Source organism: Schistocerca gregaria, chromosome 2 (genome assembly GCF_023897955.1).
Source record: "Schistocerca gregaria isolate iqSchGreg1 chromosome 2, iqSchGreg1.2, whole genome shotgun sequence".
Classification (NCBI taxonomy): domain Eukaryota; kingdom Metazoa; phylum Arthropoda; class Insecta; order Orthoptera; family Acrididae; genus Schistocerca; species Schistocerca gregaria.
In genome coordinates, this window is record NC_064921.1 from 310411365 (window position 1) to 310428196 (window position 16832).

The following is a 16832-nucleotide window of genomic DNA, read 5'->3' on the forward strand; positions in this document are numbered from 1 at the left end:
TTCACAAAAAAGAGTCAGTCTAGTGATATATCGTCACAAGTCTTTAAAAATCAATGGGATTGACAGAAGGGATAATCGACAGGTATTGCAAATTTGCTATGAAATAACATAGGAATATAACGCAGAAGGAATTTAAGATTTGATTGACAATGAGAGAGTAAAAAATTACAGCCATCAACAGAATAGGTTCAATAGTTTTCGATGGAATTTCAATGATGAGTTTGGTGACTTTCTATACACTATGTCTTCAAGAATATCCGGACACCTGACTAAGAATGACTTACAAGTTCGTGGCGCTCTCTATCGGTAATGCTGGAATTTAGTTTGGTGTTACCGAGCGAGGTGGCGCAGTGGTTAGCACACTGGACCCGCATTCGGGAGGACGACGGTTCACTCCCGTCTCCAGCCATCCTGATTTAGGTTTTCCGTGATTTCCCTAAATCGTTTCAGGCAAATGCCGGGATGGTTCCTTTGAAAGGGCACGGCCGATTTCCTTTCCAATCCTTCCCGAACCCGAGCTTGCGCTCCGTCTCTAATGACCTCGTTGTCGACGGGACGTTAAACACTAACCACCACCACCACCACCACCAGTATGGTGTTGGCCAGCCCTTAGCCTTGATGACAGCTTACACTCTCGCAGGCATACGATCAAGGAAGCACTCGAATGTTTCTTGGGTAATTGCAGACCATTCTTCACGGAGTGCTGCACTGAGGAGAGGTATCGATGTCGGTCAGTGAGGCCTGGCATGAAGTCGACGTTCCAAAACATCCCAAAGGTGTTCTATAAGATTCAAGTCAGGACTCTATGAGGCCAGTCTATTACAGGGATGTTATTGTCATGTAACCACTCCGCCATAGGCCGTGCATTATTACCAGGTGCTCGATCGTGTTGAAAGGTGCAGTCGCCATCTCCGAATTGCTCTTCGACAGTGGGAAGCAAGAAGGTGCTTAAAACATCTCTGCTGAGATAGTGCCACGCAGAACAACAAGGGGTGCAATACCACTCCATGAAGATTAGATTAGAGTAGAAAAACACGACCATCCCATAACACCACTGCCTCCGTATTTTACTGTTGGCACTACACACGCATTCAGATGACATTCACCGAGCATTCGCCATACCCACACCCTGTCTTCGGATCACCACACTGTTTACCGTGATTCGTCACTGCACACAACGGTTTTCCACAGTTAATCGTCCAATGTTTACGCTCCTTACACCAAGCGAGGCGTCGTTTGGCATTTACCGGCGTTATGTGTGGCTTACGAGCAACTGCTAGACCATGAAATCCAAGTTTTTTCACGTCCCGCCTGTCATACTACTTTCACTGGATTCTGACGCAGTTTGGAATTCCTGTGTGATTCACTGGATAGTTGTCTGCCTATTACACATTACGACCCTCTGCAACTGCCGGCGATCTCTTTCAGATGCAGACGAGGTCGGCCAGTGTGCTTTTGTGCTGCAAGTGTCCCTTCACGTTTCCACTTCACTATCACATCGGAAGGAGTGGACGTAGGGATGTTTTGGAGTGTGGAAACCTCGCGTGCAGACGTATGATACAAGTGACACGCAATCACCTGACCACTTTTGAATTCCGTGAGTTCCGCGGAGCGCCCCATTCTGCTCTCTCATGATGTCTAATGACTACCGGAGTCGCTGATGTGGAATACCGGGCAGTAGGTGGCAGCACTGACACATAATGTGAAAAAACTATTTTCTTTGGGGGGGGGGGGGGGGAGGCCAGATACTTTTGATCACACAGTGAATCAGAAAAAATTACGTTGGTTAAGTCAAAGGGTATTCTTGGAACTATTACTCGGTTTTAAACCATCTTGGGAAGGAAAAAGGAGTAGAGGTACGAAAATTAGATCATCAAGGTGGGACTTCAGAACTCGCATTTTAGTGGACTTGATCGCATTCTGTCCATTGTAAGACACCGGAAGGTGAGAAACAATTTATTTTTGATTTGATCGGGATGCGTTTAATCTGAAATTTGCGTTGTAGCAGGAAGAAAATATGCCAAATACTATATAGATCCCTAAGCCCACTGGTGTTATACGAAACGCGAGGTCTGAAGGATTCATTGTGCCATTGAAATAATTAGGACAATTTTCTACATGTTCCGAGATGTTAGTCTTAGATTTATTTTTGAACTGCTTTCGACACCGTTTACCTTTCAGTTGAAAGCGTCACGTGTGCGTCAGCACATGTAACTGATTGCTTTGCAATACAATTTCCGATTAAAGGACTAATCCTTTCACGTTTGCGCTGTCCAGGATGTCTACACTGTTTTCCTAAGATAGAGTTCCCACACCTCCTTCATGAGGTTATGAAAGTGCTACAATATTTCTATGAACATATTTGTGTGAAAGACCTTTTTTTATTATGAAATTAAACAAATCACGATTACGTGACTACCAGAGAGCAAATAATTACGCAACTGTCTGTTTCTGTTCGTATGTCAACATTTTAAACCAGATAAAAGTTACTTCAAGAATTAAACGTGTCAAAACTAATTTTCCCTCTTTCTGTTTGGGAGTGGAACAGGAAGAGAAGATGCTAGTTGTGGTAAGAGGAACCCTCCGTCACGCACCGTATGGTGGATTGCTGAGTATGTATGTAGATGTAGATGTAGATATAATATGAAAATTTGTTTAGTTTGGTATCTATGATGTCGAGAAATATGAAATATGAAACAAAGCAGTATGCAGTGCTACAGCGTTGCCACGTTTTAGGCGAGCTCGCAGTGTCCGCCAACTTACTTGTATTTAGTGTTTTAAGGTGCCACATCCACCTTGAAGAACGGCCAGCAGTGGGTTGTATTTAACGCTTCGAAAGTTTTAACATCTGCTACATTTCTGGTTGAATTCTTGCAACTGTCTTTACCTAAAGGGGACTGAAGTGCCTAAAATTTGTCTGAACTATTTGCATAGCCCAGAAGTGTTCTTATGGCGACCGTTATATGGCTCTGTGGCTTGTGGAGGTTATTTTCTGAATACTTTTACAATCGTTAAGACAGTTTCAATATTATCTGTGTTTAATGGTTTTTTTTTTTTAATTTTCCTGCGCCTGCGTTAGTTTTTGCCTTAAGTAGGTGGGCCATACGTTTATGATTGTGCAGGTGCCTGAGGTCTGTGAGTTTTCTGTGCGGGCCTGCGCCACGATTTGATGGCGGGCTGAAAAACTTAAATTAATTTATGTTTGATATGCTTTGTTGAGGAAAAAAAATCTTGAAACATGTTTAATGATTAAAGTGAGGCGCTAGTAAAATTGTATACCTTAATGTTTGTTGTTTCTAAGGAGAGACCTTTATGCATGTGGCTTTTAAGGTTTATACTGTTCTAATCAATAGAGAAATTTTTGCATTAGGTTCTTTAAAAGCTTTTATTGTTCTAAACAAAGCATATATTTTTACTTGGACCTTGTAACTTGTTCGTAAAGAGTTCTGATGCTCGAAAACTGGTTACAAGGCAGCTAAATAACAAGCGATATTAATTAGCTTCCGAGTCCTTCCTCTAGGAACCAACCGTGTTCTTCATCTTGGTACACGACTGTACCAGTGCTTGAAGGTGAATCAGCTGATTTCCTGATTTGCCACGGGCAGTGCTGTGACGGTCGCCAGAGACAGCAACTAGTGTTCAGAATCAGCACAGTTGCTGCACCACGGCAAGCTTCCTCACTGCCACGGCGTACCGAAACGCGAGGGCCTGCATCCGGGACAGCAGCCCCCGGGCGGCAGCTGGCAGCCAACTGGCCGGAGGCGACGTGGAGGCACGGCCGCTCCTTAGCTGTTTGCGGACGTCTCGGCTAGTGCCGCGGGCAGCCTAATGGCCAGGCGTAAATCAGCAGCGCTCAGCCGCAGGCGCTGCTGCCCCCGCAAAACACGTGCTTCGCCTCGCTGCGTCACTTGGTTGCAGAGGAACACGCCGAGCCACGAAACACACCGTTTCTACCTGCTACCTCCTCATTCGTCATTGTTAGCTGGCTAGTTCACCAACTGCACGACGTCTCTTGGAGTCGCCATGAAATAGAGGTATATTCAAAATCTTGCATCCGATTTAATGACGAGTGGTGCTCAGTAAGTAAAGCAATGCATTTTTCTCTGAGACAATTGCAATTGAAAAAACACGAAATTTGTTGTGGGACATCGTAGAATATTCCCTCTTCGACCCTTATAGCTTCTTGAACTTCCCGTAGGTAGTGGCGCTGTATATAGTCTCCAAGATGGCGTCTTTAACGGAGATGAGTTCCACGCAGAGTGCTTCTTCTAGTGGAAAACCAAAGTGTAGCAGATATTCATGGGCGCTTGCAGAACGTCTATGGAGACCTAGCAGTGAACAAAAGTAGGGTGAGCCGTTGAGTGAGGCGTCTTCATCATTGCAACCAGGCTGCACTAATGTGCCCGATCTCCTGTGTGCTGGTCGGCCAAACGCAGCTGATACATGTACAGTGTGTTCGTCGTCACAAAAGTGGAAACGAACTTCTCGTTTTACTTCACAACGCAAGCTCTCAGCAAATCCGGGCATTCGAGAGAAGCTCACAGTACTTCACAAAACCGTTCTACCTCATCCACCGTACATCCCAAATGTCGTACCTTCCGACCTCCGTGTGTTTGGATATGAAAGATCCACTTCGTGGGAAGCAGTACGTTGATGATGGGAAGGCTATTACCGCAGCAAGACATTTGCTCCGACAGAAACAGTAGAGCGGTACAGTGCGGACATACAGACTCTGTCAGTTAGGCAGCTTGCATTGGACAGAGATTATGTTGAAGAGTAGGGTTTTGTAGCCAAAGCAGTTGGGAATAATATGTTGTACTGGAATCCTGAATAAAAGCATCCTGCTGTAAGAAAAATTAAGTTTCATTGTTAATAAACACACCTCTAAATTTATTACAAGAAATATACATTGGTTAAGTAATATTCTCTATACAGCTTTATACAACGGTACAGGCATTCCATACACGGGTTACAAAACATCACAAAAGTGGAAACGAACTTCTCGTTTTACTTCACAACGCAAGCTCTCAGCAAATCCGGGCATTCGAGAGAAGCTTACAGTACTTCACAGAACCGTTCTACCTCATCCACCGTACATCCCAAATGTCGTACCTTCCGACCTCCGTGTGTTTGGATATGAAAGATCCACTTCGTGGGAAGCAGTACGTTGATGATGGGAAGGCTATTACCGCAGCAAGACATTTGCTCCGACAGAAACAGTAGAGCGGTACAGTGCGGACATACAGACTCTGTCAGTTAGGCAGCTTGCATTGGACAGAGATTATGTTGAAGAGTAGGGTTTTGTAGCCAAAGCAGTTGGGAATAATATGTTGTACTGGAATCCTGAATAAAAGCATCCTGCTGTAAGAAAAATTAAGTTTCATTGTTAATAAACACACCTCTAAATTTATTACAAGAAATATACATTGGTTAAGTAATATTCTCTATACAGCTTTATACAACGGTACAGGCATTCCATACACGGGTTACAAAACATCAATGTGGTCCGCTACGGGTGAACGGCAAGCACCTAAACGGTAAACGAATTCGCTAGTTGGTAAGAAATGTTGCCAGATGTCGAACGTAAACTGCTACTTCCATCATCTATGTTTCTTAAAATGCCACTACAAAATCGTAAGGGCACAGGTATAAGTAATACTACAAAAGACAGTGCCTTACCGTGCTGGACGCAAGAGCGGATGTCCCTTCAGATAGGCGGTGATGAAAGCTTTTGGCGCCTGAAGAAGGGCGCGTAGACAGACTACGGGGTGCGCTAATGATATAATATGGGTCGGGGCGCTACTCCCTTTGGAAGAGTATAGCTGCGAAGTAGTCATTGGTATTACGCAATATGATATAGTGATTAGTGTGTTTTTATTTGCTGTGACGGAACAGAAACTTGAAAGTGAATCAAAAAGTCGAGGCAAATTGTGAATAGTGTACGTGTTAATGTACTCAGAGTGGAATTTGGGTCAACTTTGATAAGTTTTCATGAGCTATAGGTTTAATAAACCCAAGGTTAACCACAAATTATTTAATTAAAAAACCACTTTCTCAGTTTAGTATCTTGAGTCAGTCATAATGAAGAGTAGCAGTGGCAGATTGAGAGGACACGTTTCACACGTCCGTGGCTCTGAGCACTATGGGACTTAACATCTACGGTCATCAGTCCCCTAGAACTTAGAACTACTTAAACCTAACTAACCTAAGGACATCACACAACACCCAGCCATCACGAGGCAGAGAAAATCCCAGGCCCCACCGGGAATCGAACCCGGGCGTGGGAAGCGAGAACGCTATCGCAAGACCACGAGCTGCGGGCGTCACATGTTCATGGAGTTATTATAGTTATATGTGTACCTCTGGACAAAATTTCCCGAAAATTGTGCTACAAATAGTCCGATGCTGAATCAATACGACAGAAAAAGGTCATGCAAATGATGAGATGAATCGCCAAGTGTCGGAGAAAATTGAAAGCGGTAGGGCTTTACAGCAACTGGCGTCTCAAAACACATAACACACGTAAGGTATTACGTATTGTCAGCACCCCACCAGTCTGTTGTTGACATACATCGACTACACTCAAAATTTTATTCTGTAAATCACATGTCCTCGTGTGATACACGTGGTCAGCCCATTGTTCATCCTTTACAGAAGACAGGTTTGAGGTGCCGTGTCTTGGACTCCAGCTGGAGGTTCAGGTCCTCCCTCGGACATGGATGTGTGTCTTCTTCTTAGCATAAGGTAGTTTAAGTAGTGTGTAAGTCTAGGGAGCGATGACTTCACCAGTTTGGTCCCTTAGGAATTCACACACATTTGAACTTTACAGAAATATCCGCTGCATTGAAATTATTTAAAGCAAACGCTTACGCTTTTTCCTTGTTGGTGACTCAGTCTTATTACCTGAGTAATTTCTTGTCAATACAAGTACTATAAAAAACTTATACCGCCTTGCTACCGATACAAACTGGTTGTTTGTTGGCGTTACCACTGCAGATTCCTCGACTTGCGCCATAGGGTGGTGGGGTTTCGGGTTCCGCTGGATAGATCAGGAGTCCACTACACGCAGCAAGCGGCTACACGGGTAGCAGGGGTTGTGTGCCGTGGACTGGGCGGTTTTTTAGGTTAGATGGCCTCGGGCAAGTACAGAAAGGGCAACAGCTTCAAAGGGTGCGGGGCAAAGTCAGGACATGCGGGGACCAAGCAGCAATCGGTATTGTAATTGTAAACTGTCGAAGCTGCATTGGTAAAGCACAGGAACTTCAAGCGCTGATAGAAAGCACCGTAGCTGAAATCATTATAGCTGAAGCCAGAGATAAATTCAGCCGAAATTTTTACAAAGGCACAGACGGTGTTTAGAAGGGCTAGATTGCATGCAACCGGTGGTGGCGTGTTTGTCGCTGTTAGTAGTAGATGATCCTGTAGTGAAGAAGAAGTGGATAGTTCCTGCGAAATATTATGGGTGGAGGTTACACTCAACAACCGAGCTAGGTTAATAATTGGCTCCTTTTACCGACCTCCCGACTCAGCAGCATCAGTGGCAGAACAGCTGCGAGAAAATTTGGAATACATTTCACATAAATTTTCTCAGAATATTATAGTCTTAGGTGGAGATTTCAATTTACCAGATATAGACTGGGATACTCAGATGTTTAGGACGGGTGGTAGGGACAGAGCATCGAGTGACATTATACGAAGTGTACTATCCGATAATTACATCGAGCAATCAAACAGAGAACCGACTCATGGAGATAACATCTTGTACCTACTCATAACAAACAGACCCGAACTTTTCGATTCTGTAAGTGCAGAACAGGGAATCAGTGATCATAAGGCCGTTGCAGCAGTTTATAGGAATATAAAAAAAGGGAGGAAGGTTTATCTGTTTAGCAAGACTAATAGAAGGCAGATTTCAGACTACCTAACAGACCAAAACGAAAATTTCTGTTCTAACACTGACAATGTTGAGTGTTTATGGAAAAAGTTTAAAGCAATTGTAAAATGCGTTTCAGACAGGTACGTGCCGAACAAAACTGTGAGGGACGGCAAAAACCCACCGTGGTTCAACAATAAAGTTAGGAACCTACTGCGGAAGCAAAGAGAGCTTCACTCCAAGTTTAAACGCAGCCAAAACCTCTGAGAAAAACAGAACCTAAACGATGTCAAAGTTAGCTTAAGGAGGGCGATGCGTGCAGCGTTCGGTGAATTCGAAAGCAAAATTCTATGTACCGACTTGACAGAAAATCCTAGGAAGTTCTGGTCTTACGTTAAATCAGTAAGTGGCTCGAAACAGCATATCCAGACACTCCTGGATGATGATGGCTTTGAAACAGAGAATGACACACGTAAAGCTGAAATACTAAACACCTTTTTCCAAAGCTGTTTCACAGAGGAAGACCGCACTGCAGTTCCTTCTCTAAATCCTCGCACAAATGAAAAAAATGGCTGACATCGAAATAAGTGTCCAAGGAATAGAAAAGCAACTGAAATCACTCAACAGAGGAAAGTCCACTGGACCTGACGGAATACCAATTCGATTCTACACAGAGTACGCGAAAGAACTTGCCCCCCTTCTAACAGCCGTGTACCGCAAGTCTCTTGAGGAACGGAAGGTTCCAAATGATTGGAAAAGAGCACAGGTAGTCCCAGTCTTCAAAAAGGGTGGTCGAGCAGATGCGCAAAACTATAGACCTATATCTCTGACGTCGATCTGTTGTAGAATTTTAGAACATGTTTTTTGCTCGAGTATCATTACGTTTTTGGAAACCCAGAATCTTCTCTGTAGGAATCAACATGGATTCCGTAAACAGCGATCGTGTGAGACCCAACTCGCTTTATTTGTTCATGAGACCCAGAAATTATTACATACAGGCTCCCAGGTAGAAGCTATTTTCCTAGACTTCCGGAAGGCGTTCGATACAGTTCCGCACTGTCGCCTGATAAACAAAGTAAGAGCCTACGGAATATCAGACTAGCTGTGTGGCTGGATTGAAGAGTTTTTAGCATACAGGACACAGCGTGTTGTTATCAATGGAGAGACGTCTACAGACGTTAAAGTAACCTCTGGCGTGCCACAGGGGAGTGTTATGGGACCATTACTTTTCACAATATAAATAAATGACCTAGTAGATAGTGTCGGAAGTTCCATGCGGCTTTTCGCGGCTGATGCTGTAGTATACAGAGAAGTTGCAGCATTAGAAAATTGTAGCGAAATGCAGGAAGATCTGCAGCGGATAGGCACTTGGTGTAGGGAGTGGAAACCCTTAACATAGACAAATGTAATGTATTGCGAATATATAGAAAGAAGGATCCTTTATTGTTTTATTATATGATAGCGGAACAAACACTGGTAGCAGTTACTTCTGTTAAATATCTGGGAGTATGCGAGCGGAATGATTTGAAATGGAATGATCATATAAAATTAATTGTTGGTAAGGCGGGTACCAGGTTGAGATTCATTGGGAGAGTTATTAGAAAATGTAGTCCATCAACAAAGGAGGTGGCTTACAAAACACTCGTTCGACCTATACCTGAGTATTGCTCATCAGTGTGGGATCCGTACCAAATCGGGTTGACGGAGGAAATAGAGAAGATCCAAAGAAGAGCGGCGCGTTTCGTCACAGGGTTATTTGGTAAGCGTGATAGCGTTACTGAGATGTTTAGCAAACTCAAGTGGCAGACTCTGCAAGAGAGGCGCTCTGCATCGCGGTGTAGCTTGTTGTCCAGTTTTCGAGAGGGTGCGTTTCTGGACGAGGTATCGAATATACTGCTTCCCCCTACTCCCTACTTATACCTCCCGTGAAGATCACGAATGTAAAATTAGAGAGATTCGAGCGCGCTCGGAGGCTTTCAGACAGTCGTTCTTCCCGCGAACCATACGCGACTGGAACAGAAAAGGGAGGTAATGACAGTGGCACGTAAAGTGTCCTCCGCCACACACCGTTGGGTGGCTTGTGGAGTATGAATGTAAATGTAGATAGATGTAGATGTAGAACCCAATTGAGCGCTCTACCGGTGGCAGTCGGACCTATAGATTCTCGTATCTTATATAAATCCTATTAATGTTATATGAAAAATTTAGTTAAATCGGTTCTGTTTTCTTAATAACTCTACACACAGTGTAGTACTATCCAGAACATTAAAAACATCAGTAGAAAGTCCCATTCCAGTTATGTGTTTAACAAATGGGGTAAAGATTAGTAAAATGCCGGAACGTAAACTTTGGCTTCCAAGAAGCTCAAAAGCGTAGTATTTTCCGGCTGCAGTGTCCGTTAGGCACAGCTGGAACTATTCTACTTACACAAATACATGTGTATAATAACTCGTGGCGACAGGAAGTGAAATAGTTAGATAGGCCTCTTCATAGGTGAAGTAGGTGTCAGATTGCCGCTTAAGGTGGGGTACTGGAAAATACAGTTAATCCACAGGAGCTTTTACCTCTTAGATATGCCGATGTGACTGATTAATAAGCTCTCGAATGTACATCTGAATTTTTACCTCTATTTTATGCGTAAAACTCATCATTAATGGGAAAAAAATAACTCGGTTTAGCTTCACTCTAAATTTACAGTGCCTGAGGAAGACACTGAGACAAAAAGGAAAAGATATGTCATGAAATATTTACGTGCTCTACGTAGGTTCTATGTCAGGCAAATTCAACACATCGCATCCAGCGTATTTCGCTTTGGTGAACAGACATAAAAAGTCTTGTTCTGCAACGCTAAAGACGGTCGAAGTCTCCAAAAGCCGCCAATGTAGCATGCCTTACATGAGGCAGACTATTCGAATAGACGAGGAGAGGTGAGTAGAACATGTGGGGACACTTCACAGTGGTTTGCAGAGTATAGACGTACAAGGAGCTCTAGAACTTTCTTTGCCGGCGGGCTACTGACTGATTTGATGCCGCCCGCCACAAATCCCTCCCTTGTAACAACCTATACATATCAGAATAGTGATTGCAACCTGCGTCCTTTTAGTAAAACAGTTTAGTAATGCGTGCAAGACAATTTGTCGGGACAGCTGCTTGACGGAAGAGTTCTGCAGAAAAAACATCAAAGCCCATGGACGGCAACTAACAGGACTGCCATATAAAACATTTCTGAAACTAGCAGCACAAAGCCATTTCTACTTAGACATGTTTTATCGGACGCGTACGCTAGACCAAACGTCCGACCCCTAGAATTTCAGAAGCGATTCAATAATCTGACAAATCTCGAGATATTATAGGAATTATCAACAAAGGTATATAGTTTGTTATTGACAGCGTACGAAAGTCGTTTTATAAGTAATGCAACACATTTCTTTTCCCGACTAATTTCGGCTGAAAAAATGCAGATTTTGCTGACGGAAATCGTGGAATAACCCTGTTCAGTCCCTATACTTTCATGAAGTTAAGATACACTACTGGCCATTAGAGTTGCTACACCACAAGATGACGTGCTACAGACATGAAACGTAACCGACAGGAAGAAGATGCTGTGACATGCAAATGATTATCTTTTCAGAGCATTCACACAAGGTTGGCGCCGGTGGCGACACATACAACGTGCTGACATGAGGAAAGTTTCCAACCGATTTCTCATACACAAACAACAGGTGACCGGCGTTGCCTGGTGAAACGTTGTTGTGATGCCTCACGCAAGGAGGAGAAATGCCTACTATCACGTTTCCTACTTTGATAAAGGTCGGATTGTAGCCTATCGGGATTGCGGTTTATTGTATCGCGACATTGTTGCTCGCGTTGGTTGAGATCCAATGCCCTATTAGCAGAATATGGAATCGGTGGGTTCAGGTGGGTAATACGGAACGCCGTGCTGGATCCCAACGGCCTCGTATCACTAGCAGTCGAGATCACAGGCATCTTATCCGCATGGCTGTAACGGATCGTGCAGCCGCGTCTCGATCCCAGAGTCAACAGACGGGGACGTTTGCAAGACAACAACCATCTGCATGAACAGTTCGACGTCGTTTTCAGCAGCATGGACTATCAGCTTGGAGACCATGGCTGCGGTTACCTTTGATGCTGCATCAAAGTCAGGAGCGCCTGCGATGGTGTACTCAACGACGCACCTGGGTGCACGAATGGCAAAACGTCATTTTTTTCGGATGAATCCACGTTCTGTTTACAGCATCATGATGGTCGCATCCGTGTTTGGCGACATCGCGGTGAACGCACATTGGAAGCGTGTATTCGTCATCGCCATACTGCCGTATCACCAGTCGTGATGTTATGCGATGCTACTGGTTACACGTCTCGGTCACCTCTTGTTCGCATTGACGGCACTTTGAACAGTGTACGTTACATTTCAGATGTGTTACGACCCTTCATTCGATCCCTGTGAAACCGCACATTTCAGGAGGATAATGCACGACCACATGTTGCAGGTCCTGTACGGGCCTTTCTGGATAAAGAAAATGTTGGACTGCTGCCCTAGCCAGCACATTCTTCAGATGTCTCACAAATTGAAAACGTCTGGTCAATGGTGGCCGAGCAACTGGCTCGTCACAATACGCCAGTCACTACTCTTGATGAACTGTGGTATCGCGTTGAAGTTGCATGAGGAGCTGTACCTGTACACGCCATCCAAGCTCTGTTTGACTCAACGCCCAGGCGTATCAGTGACGTTATTACGGCCAGAGATGGTTGTTCTGGGTACTGCTTTCTCTGGATATATTCACTTAAATGGCGTGAAAATGTAATCACAGGTCAGTTCTAGTATAATATATTTGTACAATGAATTTCTTCTTGGGGTAGCAATTTTAATGGCCAGTGTAGGTATTATACGTTGCCTTGGAGGTTTTGTGTGTAACGAAGGTACTTTTTGTCACTGAGTTCATTTTTGCGGAGAACCAGAGCATTGGAGATGTTCATAGGCGATTTAAGAACATATGTGGAGACCTAATAGTGAACAAAAGCACCTTGAGTCGTAGGGCATCCGTTGGAACCCCCCGTGTGGCGGCTGGCAGCACAGTGCTGTGAGTTCTGCAATGTTGGAAATACACCCGTCCACCAGTTGGGGTACTAGTATGTGCCTGCTAGGTTCCTTATCACTTAACAGAAGACCATAAAGAGTAACGATGAACCTTGTGATTGGCCCAATGGAGGATGCTCTACGTTGGAAACAGTACTTGAATGATGGGAAGATTCTTGATGCAACAAAGACGTTGGCTCAGACTTCGACCAGCAGCGGTACAACGCTGGCATACAGGTAGACACAGTATGGTGTCATAAGGCCGTCGCGTTGAACGGAGATTATGCTGAAAAATAGGGTTTTGAATCCAAAATTGTGGGGAACAATATGGTCTATGAATCATGAAAAAAAGCAACATGGTTTCAGAAAAAAAGTGTGTTACATTACTTATTGACCGCTCTTCGTAGAAGAGAAGCTGGTTCTCTATTTAATACCACTGAATGAGTTTTCTGACGTTAATATTACTAGCAAACATTGCGTGAAGATGTGCGTTCGGAAGATGTGTCTGACTAAGAGGACAAGTCTTCAGGAAGCATATAAACTAACCACGATGCTATTTCTGTAAGAGTCTGCTTACTCATTCCATAGAATTTGAAAAAGTCATCTAGATAACCCCTGTGACTCATATAAGGTGTGCAATTGTTCATTTCTTACTCATCTATAGTGGGATACAAGGGTTTCTGAATTTCCTTCTCTTTCTTTTGCGTTATACAGATCTTCTAGTATGAATAAATTAATTTTGGTCATGTAATATCTACAATAACCGAAACCGGATGCCACCAACAGAAAACAAGTTGTCATTTAGACTGAACGTAATGACCTGTGGTTGGTTTGCGTTGATGCCGTTTCTTCTTTGACATTTTCTTACAATCGGGTTACATCTTCTTGTTCCCTGAGTTGCTACCTTAACTAGTCGCTGACTTGCCTCCATCAGTGGCAGCAGCAACACTTATCGATACTAGTACTGCTGTACCATCTTTGGTGTGACCTCTGTATTTCCGTTTGGTGGTGTGTATGTGAGGCAGTCGGTCGGTTGCGTCAGAGCAGCGAGGAAGTCTCCGCAGTGCGAGGTCAGGCCGGAGCCACTGGTGGCTTGCATGTGCAGTCGGATTTGTGAGGCACTAGTTGCGAGAGCTGCAAAGTTCGTCGCCCACCGAACCTGGATACTGGAGTTGAGTAATCAGTTAGCTGTTATGAAACCTCAATTGCTGTGACATCTCTTCATTCATTGCTGGTTTTTGCTCCCTGGGCCATTCTCACAAGAAGCAACGTATGGTGCGCTGCAGTCGGCCAAATCTTACAGCCATCTTACTGTATGGTGTTTAACTATTGAACTGATTGCAAGTTATTAGTGTAGTGCACCAGCGATAACTTCTACCTTGTGGCCTTTGACGTTCCAGTTACCTGCCCAGGTCATTAACATATTTTTCCGGTTGTGTGTTTTCCTCGCCGTGTTGATGCTGTCTGGCACGGCATGTAGTTTGACAGCCTCGGTGTTGTTCTTTTTGTTTTTTTAGTGGTTATTGTACCTTGACTGTATTTAGACGCCAATTATCAAGACATAGTGCTGCTAGTATCTTCGTCCTAGCTGATATTTTCGGTTGGTGTGCCATTGGTCAGGTGGAAGGAAATTGATTAGATTATTGGTTGGTTCTTCAGCCGTCCCTAGGTCGTGTTGCCATCCGATTATTCAGTATTACGCTTGGCTGACTGTCTCACCTAAATTTATGTTACACTGTCCTCCCCAGGCTGATCCTCGGAACACTTCTGAGCACCATGCGATTTTCTTTTAGTCTCAAGTATTGTGAGAGGCATTCAGCCATGTATTAATTTAGTTTGTTTTAATGTTCAGTATGTGGCCTTCAGCTGAAACTTATGTGAAATATTTTAAGATAAGGACTTCAGCTGTCTTAAATTAAAATTTAAAAAATCATTTGAAAATTTGAAAATTTTCCTATCTTAATTTGGCTATCCGCGCCGTAAGCCTTCAGTTGTTCTATGTTCAGTATATGACCTTCAGTTGAACTTTATGTGAAATATTTTAAGATAAAGCCTTCAGCCATCTTAAATTAAAATTTAAAAGTCATTTATTTAAAACATTTTAAAACTTTCTTACTGAATTTCTTGTTTTACAGGCCTCAAGCCCTCAGTTCTTCTATTTTGTAACTAAGGCCTTTAGCCGTGTGTATTCCTTAAGGCAATTTTAATAACTTGTATTCTGGCCTTCAGCCATATTGTATCTGAATTCTTTTAAGGGCATGTGTGATTATGTGATTTAGCAAAATGAAGTTTGTATGTTTGTGCAAACTAAGAGCATCTGATTTGGGTCCCTTTCCACAACCTGATCCGCTCTGTCCTGCAAACTCATGTTTCACTGAATACTTCTGTTAGTTTCTCGTGATGCGGAAAGTTTCAGCAAAACCATTCAATTCATTGAAAGTGGACGAACACCATAGCGAACATATGTTGCAGCACTATTCCAGATGGTCTGAAATTCGGAAATCCTGGTCAGGATCTCGCATAACATTCCGAAATTTAATGTGCACTTGCAACAGCGAATGCAGACTTTTGTAGACTTTCCTTCCATGTTGCGGTGTTGGTGTGAAATACTGCTAAATTATTAATCAGTGTAGCCGCCATAATGTCAGTATGTGAGATGAAGTTCCATACATGTTGTACTTGGTCAGTCAACACGAAGGTTTAATGCCGCTCGTGGATGACGCTGGAGTTGTCCGATGATGTCAAGACATTTACTCGACTGGATACAGATCTGGTGATAGGACAGAGCAAGGCAAGATGTAAACACTCTGTAGCTGGAAACACCCCATGGAATCCAGTTCACGAATGGCTCCACAATGAGTCTAATTACCAGACTAACGCACAATGTTGCAATCAAGGTGCAGGAGACAATCACAGCAGTACTCCTGTTGTCATACGAAATCGCACGCCAGACCGTAACTCGAGGTGAAGTTCCAGTGCGTATCATGTAGACAGGTTTTTGCACAGCCTCAACTGGCCCACTCTTAATCAATACACGGTCAGACCGTAACTCGAGATGTAGGTCCAGCGTGTCTACCACACAGACAGGTTGGCTGCAGGGCCTCAACTGGCCTCCTCCTGTCCAACACATGGTCAGACCATAACTCGAGATGTAGGTCCAGCGTATCTATCACACAGACAGGTTGGCTACAGGGCCTCAACTGGCCTCCTCCTATCCAACACAGGGTCAGACCGTAACTCGAGATGTAGGTCCAGCGTGTCTATCACACAGACAGGTTGGCTGCAGGGCCTAAACTGGCCCCCTCTTATCCAACACACAGTCAGACCGTAAATCGAGATGTAGGTCCAACGTGTCTACCACACAGACAGGTTGGCTGCAACGCCTCAACTGGCCTCCTCCTATCCAACAGACGGTCAGACCGTACCACGAGATATAGGTCAAGCGTGTCTATTACACAGACAGGAAGCCTGCAGGGCTTCCACTGGCCTCCTCCTATCCAACACACAGCCAGACCATAACTCGAGATATAGGTCTAACATGTCTATCACAAAGACAGGTTGGCTGCAGTGCCTCAACTGGCCTCCTCCTGTCCAACATACGGTCTGACCGTAACTCGAAATGTAGGTCCAGCGTGTCTATGACAGAGACACGTTTGCTGCAGGGTGTCAACTAGCCTCCTCCTATCCAACACACGGGCAGACCGTAACTCGAGATGTAGGTCGAGCATTTCTATCACACATACAGGTTGGCTGCAGGGCCTCAACTGGCCTCCTTCTATCCAACACACAGTTAGACCATAACTTAAGATGTAGGTCCAGTGTGTCTATTACACAGACAAGTAGACTGCAGGGCCTCAACTG